This window comes from Mytilus edulis, chromosome 3 (assembly GCF_963676685.1).
Source record: "Mytilus edulis chromosome 3, xbMytEdul2.2, whole genome shotgun sequence".
In the NCBI taxonomy this organism is placed as follows: Eukaryota; Metazoa; Mollusca; class Bivalvia; order Mytilida; family Mytilidae; genus Mytilus; species Mytilus edulis.
Window position 1 is genome coordinate 17,391,690 of NC_092346.1, and position 8,308 is coordinate 17,399,997.

The following is an 8,308-nucleotide window of genomic DNA, read 5'->3' on the forward strand; positions in this document are numbered from 1 at the left end:
AGTATGGTTTTGAGACTCAATATACTCAAAATATTTCATGTGTGCAATTTTTCAGTTAAATAGCATGAACTGTTTATAAATGGTAGTGAATACAAGTTCTATGGTGCATGTACAGCTTCTAATTAGGAGTTATACCACCATTGTTTTTCCCAATTAGTCTTTGTTAAATTTTCACTACTAAAAAAATGTATCCTCGTATAAAAAAAGGAAATACTTACTTTAAATTTTACGAAAAACTTAGGATTTTTTTTATCCCAGGCATAGATTGCCTTAGCCGTATTTGGCACAACTTTTTGGAATTTTGGATCCTTAATGCTCTTCAACTTTGTACTTGTTTGGCTTCATAAATATTTCGATAAGAGCGTCACTGATGAGTCTTATGTAGACGAAACGCGCGTCCGGCGTACTAAATTATAATCCTGGTACCTTTGATAACTATTTACACCACTGGGTCGATGACACTGCTGGTGGACGTTTCGTCCCCGAGGGTATCACCAGCCCAGTAGTCAGCATTTCGGTGTTGACATGTCAATAATGTGGTCATTTTTATAAATTTCCTGTTTACAAAACTTTAAATTTTACGAAAAACTAATGATTTTCTTATTCCAGGCATAGATTACCTCAGCCGTATTTGGCACAACTTTTTGGAATTTTGGATTCTTAATGCTCTTCAACTTTGTACTTGTTTGGCTTTATAAATATTTTGATAAGAGCGTCACTGATGAGTCTTATGAAGACGAAACGCGCGTCGTGCGTACTAAATTATAATCCTGGTAACTTTGAAAACTTTTTACACCACTGGGTCGATGCCACTGCTGGTGGACGTTTCGTCCCCGAGGGTATCACCAGCCCAGTAGTTAGCACTTCGGTACTGACATGAATATCTGTCGTGTTTTGAAGCTGAATTTAACCGATTGTCACCTTATTGTAAACAATCAACAAAAAATCATGGATATTGACCACTTGTATAACATGCATCATTAATTTTAAGATAATAGTTTATTTCAATGACAGATTAATGCGTATAGTGATCGCCGGAGTTCACTGCATTAGGAAAACATATAGGCGAATTGTTTACTGTTTACAATTAAATACAAAGTAAATTCTTCTAAGTTTGGACAAATTATAGAATTTTATTGAGAAAAAAAGTATATATATTTATTTTCTTTTGTTACATCTTTTGACACCAGACTCGGACTTCTCTTGAACTGAATTTTAATGTGCGTATTGTTATTCTTTTACTTTTCTACATTGGCTAGAGGTATAGGGGGAGGGTTGAGATCTCATAAACATGTTTAACCCCGCCGCAATTTTGCGCCTGTCCCAAGTCAGGAGCCTCTGGCCTTTGTTAGTCTTGTATGATTTTAAATTTTAGTTTCTTGTGTATAATTCGGAGTTTAGTATGACGTCCATTATCACTGTACTATTATGCATATTTTAGGGGCCAGCTGAAGGACACCTACGGGTGCGGGAATTCTCGCTACATTGAAGACCCATTGGTTGCCTTCGGCTGTTGTTTGCTCTATGGTCGGGTGGTTGTCGCTTTGACATATTCACCATTTCCTTTCTCAATTTTATACATAAGTTTTATAAAAATAACTAGCCATTTAGTTATGAAAAACGTTCATATCTTTTTTAAATTTGAAGTTTCATATGACTTTAAGAATAATACAGTAAAGTAAGAATAAAAACGTTTGTAAATCATATAAATGATTTAAGGAGGCTCGAGGATATAAAAATTGCAGAAAAAAATCAAACATTTGTTTTTCATTACAAATTTTATTTATTTCCTTTTGTAGTTGTTACTTTATCATATGGTACAAAAATCATTCAAAACAATCAATTCGTGTTGTCCCCAGATGACTTTCAAAATGTATACATCATTGAAAAAGTTTCAAATTATCTCCCTTTGGTGAAAAAATGCCATTTTTTGGCTCTAAAATTGAAATATATTTTTCAACTTATCGGTTACCTATCTTTTTTAATATAATTTCCATATAAGCTGTATTTAAACTAAATTATTGTAAAATTTTAGCGATTTCTGTAATAAATTTCTTTTTTTTATTTCGATATTACCTTTATTTCTCCTATTACTTCAACAGAAAAAACCGCCTTTACAAAAATGTATGCTTCTTTCGAAGGCAGATTGTGAGCGCAAATGAACGGTGACCCCACTTTTTTATTTTATTTTTCTATTAACTATAAGATAAAGTTCATTTATAGAAAAATATAGAGAAATCCTATATAAATGATTTAGACCCGCGAACCCCCTTAAGGGACACAAAAAGTCTTTTTTTCGGAATGGTTAATAAAACATTTCCAAAAACAAAAACTCCTAAATATACCAATTGGCATTTGTGATATTTATTATAAATTTTGTGTTTGATCTATCATGATAAAAAAAAAACACACATCATTTCTTTAAATCAAATTGTGATTTTGACATGTTCAAGAAATAAAAAGAAGGATGGAATTATTATAACTATTTTTCAGTGTCTTATCCTTATGAAAGCGATAACATATAACACAGTAAATACTTTGTATTGATATCAGAGTTGAATTCCAACAGATTTTTTTTTTTCGAAGACAATTCGATTCTTTGTTTGTATTTGTTATGTGTGTATTAAAAGAGAAACAGTGTGACAAAATTTAAAACGAAAATGAACTTAAGAAACCCCAAACTGTTTATCTGAAGGAGGGGTCCAGGATTCCTTGATCCAAATGGATGTTTGGTGAAAATAGACTAGAGAAAACTTATTTTCGCAAAACCAAAATAAAATGGGAATTATGTCAAACAGATCAATAGATGTAATCGAAAATATGTAATTAATCTAGGTCCTGTTCAATTGCTGTTTATAATTAGATATAGGATGATGTGGTGTGAGTGCCAATGAGACAACTCTCCATCCAAATAACAATTTATAAAAGTAAACCATTATAGGTCAATGTACGGCCTTCAACACGGAGCCTTGACTCACACCGAACAATAAGCTGTAAAGGGCCCCAAAATTACTAGTGTAAAACCATTCAAACGGGAAAACCAACGGTATAATCTATATGAAAAATACTCCATTTGTGTCTTTCTATATTGTAAATGTTTTAAGGTATTTATTGAGAAATATAGAAAAACATAAAGGAACTAAACAAGCCCCTGTCATGCTCAATTGACTTAATGTTGATTTGACTATCATTTCTATGAGTCAGTCGGTCATAAAGACTTGTGGTAATGATAAATCATTGTCATTCAAATTGTTTGGCTCTAATTGATACTGTGAGTGCTTCCGACATACGCTTTTTAATTTTTTTAACTTCTGTTTTCTTTTTTTATTTGAATTTGATTTTTATGAAATGTGAATAAACATACATTCTTATGATAAAGGATGTACTACTCGATGCGTTAATGAGGAAGATATAATGCACTTGATATTATTTACTATGCACAGATATTCTTCTATTAAAAAATAAAATGAAATAAGATGATATTCAAATTTTATATACAAAAGCTGTATAATTTCTATCATCACTTGTTTTACTTGACACTGTCATCATCCCTGTTTCTCTATTGATGTCTATTGCCAATGAATCTTTGATTCCATCAGCCTCTGATAGTATTGTCTTACAAGTTGTACCATCTGGTGATACTACTACCATACTGTTGTTCCCATTGGAAGCTATATAAACAAAGCCGTTATTGTCTAAAGTAAGTCCTTTGGGTTCTATAATGTCTTGTGTCTGATATGTCCAGAGAGGCTCTCCTGTACTTTTATAGCAACAGACTTTGTTTTCAGAGGAATATAAGCTATAGATATTTCCTTGGGAAATTGCAATAGGTCCCAGTCCTCCCATTCCTCCTAATATGGTATGAGACATGTAATTCAGATTTATTCGAGTACTCTGGCCACCACTGATAATTAAAGTTTTACCATCACTTGTCACTCCATTACAACAATGAGAAAGTTTAATTGTTTGAAGAATTTTATTCTCTTTGACATCAACCATTACTGTCTGGTATTTGTATTCTTGTGTGACAGCTACTGTATTTTTTCTGACAAAGCTGACATCCATTGGATATCCTGTGAATGATACTACCTTTCTTATGAAGATGCCATCTCTTCTGAACAGCACTAGTTGTTTTTGTAATAGTCAAGTATTATAAAAGTACCACCTGGTAGTATCAGACATATATATATATCTTAATGCTTCATATCTTCTGGAAGTGTAAATGTTGTCAACAAGTTTGGCTTTATTTGTTCAATGCAAGGAACTTTTGGAACCAAGTGCTGAGCTTGATCTTTTCTTCCAGACTTTTTTGTAGAGTAGAAGAGGTGGTATTGATGTTGATATCACCAAATGATTTGACATTTTGAAATATTGATTGAAGAGCAGATGAAATGTTCACCTCTAGATTTTTTTCTTCAGCACTTTCGAAATCTTCAAAATATTTTGTCGCTTGTGATGCAATTTCTCTCACACCAATATACATCTGTAGCTCGGTAGCATATTGTGTCATTTTGGTAAACTAGCTCTGCATTTGGTTTATCCGACTGGCTTGGTGTTCCATTTGTAGAACGAGAGTGTCCATGTCTGATTTAAGCTTTAAATGTTTAGACTCTAAGTCATTAAGTAGGTCTTCTTCCAATTCGTTTTAAAAATCATTGATCAACTTCCTCATATAACTGATTTCCTCAGTGGCTTTCATTTTCTGAGTATTGATGGTACTTATCTTGGTTTTCAGATACGTTATGACTGTATCTAAGTATCTTTCGCATCCTTCAAGGCGATACATTTCAGTGTGTAAACTATTGTTATTGCAAAGCTCGAGCAGGGTTATACGTGTATAAACACATTCTTCTAGTTCTAATTCAATTAATTATTGATATTCGATGTTTAACAGACAAAAGATCTTATTGTAGAATAAGAATAAGAAAGAGTAGCAGTAGTGCCTGTAATTATTTGGTATTATTTCTGTCAGGTTACAACCAAAAATATTCAAGTGATAATTAATTACTTGAGTATTGTCAGTTCAATTATAAAAAAATATAAGAACTTATTTTGAATATTGATAAATGTGGAAATAAATTGTGTGAGCAGTTAAGGTGACTTTATGATAGATTTTCTATAGTTCCACTTGGTGAGATGTGATTTCAACTCCTTCTTAAAATATGAAACTTGACAGAATATAATTTTCCTTCGAGACATTTGTTAAGTGTGTGTGTGTGTGTTTTATGCTTTATTGTCCCCTGCGCAACGCATTGCGGGGGACATGGTAATAAGGTGCGTCTGTCTGGACTTGTTAGCCCTCTCACAGGTACATTTATCGCCAGATTTTTATAAAACTTATAATATAGGTTGATATCAGCTATTTATCTTACCTCCTATACATTTCTAGGTATATGATTGGTTAAAAGCGTCCTCGTGGAAACCGTGTATATTTAATATTAGGTTAGTTGAGAGGCGGGGCTTATTTCATACACGGTTAGTAGTGGAGTTACGTCCCTTTATATTCCATATAAGAAAATAAGGAGGCGGGGCTTATTTCATACACGGTTAGTAATGGCGTTACGTCCCTTTAGAAAAACAAAACAGTACTGAGAAAAAATGTTAAAGGTTTCAACAGTCGAAGAAAGTGATGATAAAGTGAAATAAATTCATAAAACACATTTAAATCTAATAAGTTGTCATTGTTGGCATCTGTTTTTGTAGGATCAAATGAAGTAGTTTCTTAATCATGTTAATGCTTACTGTATTGAAAACTTGCTCATTTTGATAGGTCACTAGTCTAAATTTTACACGTTAAGATAGTCGGTAAGATAAATTCATTACATAGTGTGCTAGTGACGTAATACGGTATATATGGGGTCAGTAAATTCAATATGGGGATTCGAGCTTCGCTCTCACCCCATATGGAATTTACTGACCCCATATATACCGTATTCGGTCACTAGCACACTATGTAACTATTAATATCTCGCACAAGTTATATTATGGTGGGCGATCGACTTTTTCAAAGAGTTGTACCCCTTGGAAATATTGAATTTATGAAACTGCAGCAGTTTGAGAAAATTTTATTTGAAAAAATCCAATCCAAGATCATGGTAGAATATAGTGCTGACAAATAAATTCACCAATTAACAGGATTGATGATCAAATATTCGTCTGCATTAAACATAGGAAAATAATTCAGAAGATGACTCTTAGATGATGAACATCACTCATATACCTCTTTGTGTTCGTTAAAAGGTCCCTGTCCTGTTGGTCCATTTATACCTCTCATGTCCTTTAAATTAGGCTAATTAATCAGAATTTCAGGGTAACTATCACACATTTATGTAAGGAATGTGTAATTACATGAGAATTGGTTTTTTTCAAGCTGATTAAACTAACCATAGTTTCAGTCAGTCCTTACCTAAAACTTCAATTTGCACTATGTTCCAGAGAGGGACATATAATGGTTCCAAATTAATTTCTGATTAATACTGACGAAAAGTTTTATTTAAAGCCCATTATAGGAAATAAGGAGAAACAGTCCCATATAGCTCTCAAAGCACATGAGTCTGAATGGTCTTCATACTTATATTCAAGATATAGCCCTAATTCAAAATTTGTTTCCCCTTTAAGTATGGTTTTGAGACTCAATATACTCAAAATATTTCACGTGTGCAATTTTTCAGTTAAATAGAATGAACTGTTTATAAATGGTAGTGAATACAAGTTCTATGGTGCAGGTGCAGCTTCTAATTAGGAGTTATACCTCCATTGTTTTTCCCAATTAGTCTTTGTTAAATTTTCACTACTAAAAAAATGTATCCTCGTATAAAAAAAAAGGAAATACTTACTTTAAATTTTACGAAAAACTTAGGATTTTTTTTATCCCAGGCATATATTGCCTTAGCCGTATTTGGCACAATTTTTTGGAATTTTGGATCCTTAATGCTCTTCAACTTTGTACTTGTTTGGCTTTATAAATATTTTGATAAGAGCGTCACTGATGAGTCTTATGTAGACGAAACGCGCGTCCGGCGTACTAAATTATAATCCTGGTACCTTTGATAACTATTTACACCACTGGGTCGATGACACTGCTGGTGGACGTTTCGTCCCCGAGGGTATCACCAGCCCAGTAGTCAGCATTTCGGTGTTGACATGTCAATAATGTGGTCATTTTTATAAATTTCCTGTTTACAAAACTTTAAATTTTACGAAAAACTAATGATTTTCTTATTCCAGGCATAGATTACCTCAGCCGTATTTGGCACAACTTTTTGGAATTTTGGATTCTTAATGCTCTTCAACTTTGTACTTGTTTGGCTTTATAAATATTTTGATAAGAGCGTCACTGATGAGTCTTATGAAGACGAAACGCGCGTCGTGCGTACTAAATTATATTTATTATAAATTTTGTGTTTGATCTATCATGATAAAAAAAAACACATATCATTTCTTTAAATCAAATTGTGATTTTGACATGTTCAAGAAATAAAAAGAAGGATGGAATTATTATAACTATTTTTCAGTGTCTTATCCTTATGAAAGCGATAACATATAACACAGTAAATACTTAGTATTGATATCAGAGTTGAATTCCAGCAAATTTTTTTTTTCGAAGAAAGACAATTCGATTCTTTGTTTGTATTTGTTATGTGTGTATTAAAAGAGAAACAGTGTGACAAAATTTAAAACGAAAATGAACTTAAGAAACCCCAATTTTTTTATCTGAAGGAGGGGTCCACGATTCCTTGATCCAAATGGATGTTTGGTGAAAATAGACTAGAGAAAACTTATTTTCGCAAAACCAAAATAAAATGGGAATTATGTCAAACAGATCAATAGATGTAATCGAAAATATGTAATTAATCTAGGTCCTGTTCATTTGTTGTTTATAATTAGATATAGGATGATGTGGTGTGAGTGCCAATGAGACAACTCTCCATCCAAATAACAATTTATAAAAGTAAACCATTATAGGTCAATGTACGACCTTCAACACGGAGCCTTGTCTCACACCGAACAATAAGCTGTAAAGGGGCCCAAAATAACTAGCGTAAAACCATTCAAACGGGAAAACCAACAGTCTTATCTATATAAAAAATACTCCATTTGTGTCTTTCTATATTGTAAATGTTTTAAGGTATTTATTGAGAAATATAGAAAAACATAAAGAAACTAAACAAGCCCCTATCATGCTCAGTTGACTTGATGTTGATTTGACTATCATTTCTATGAGTCAGTCGGTCATAAAGTTTTGTGGTAATGATTAATCATTGCCATTCAAATTGTTTGGCTCTAATGATGGTTGATACTGTGAGTG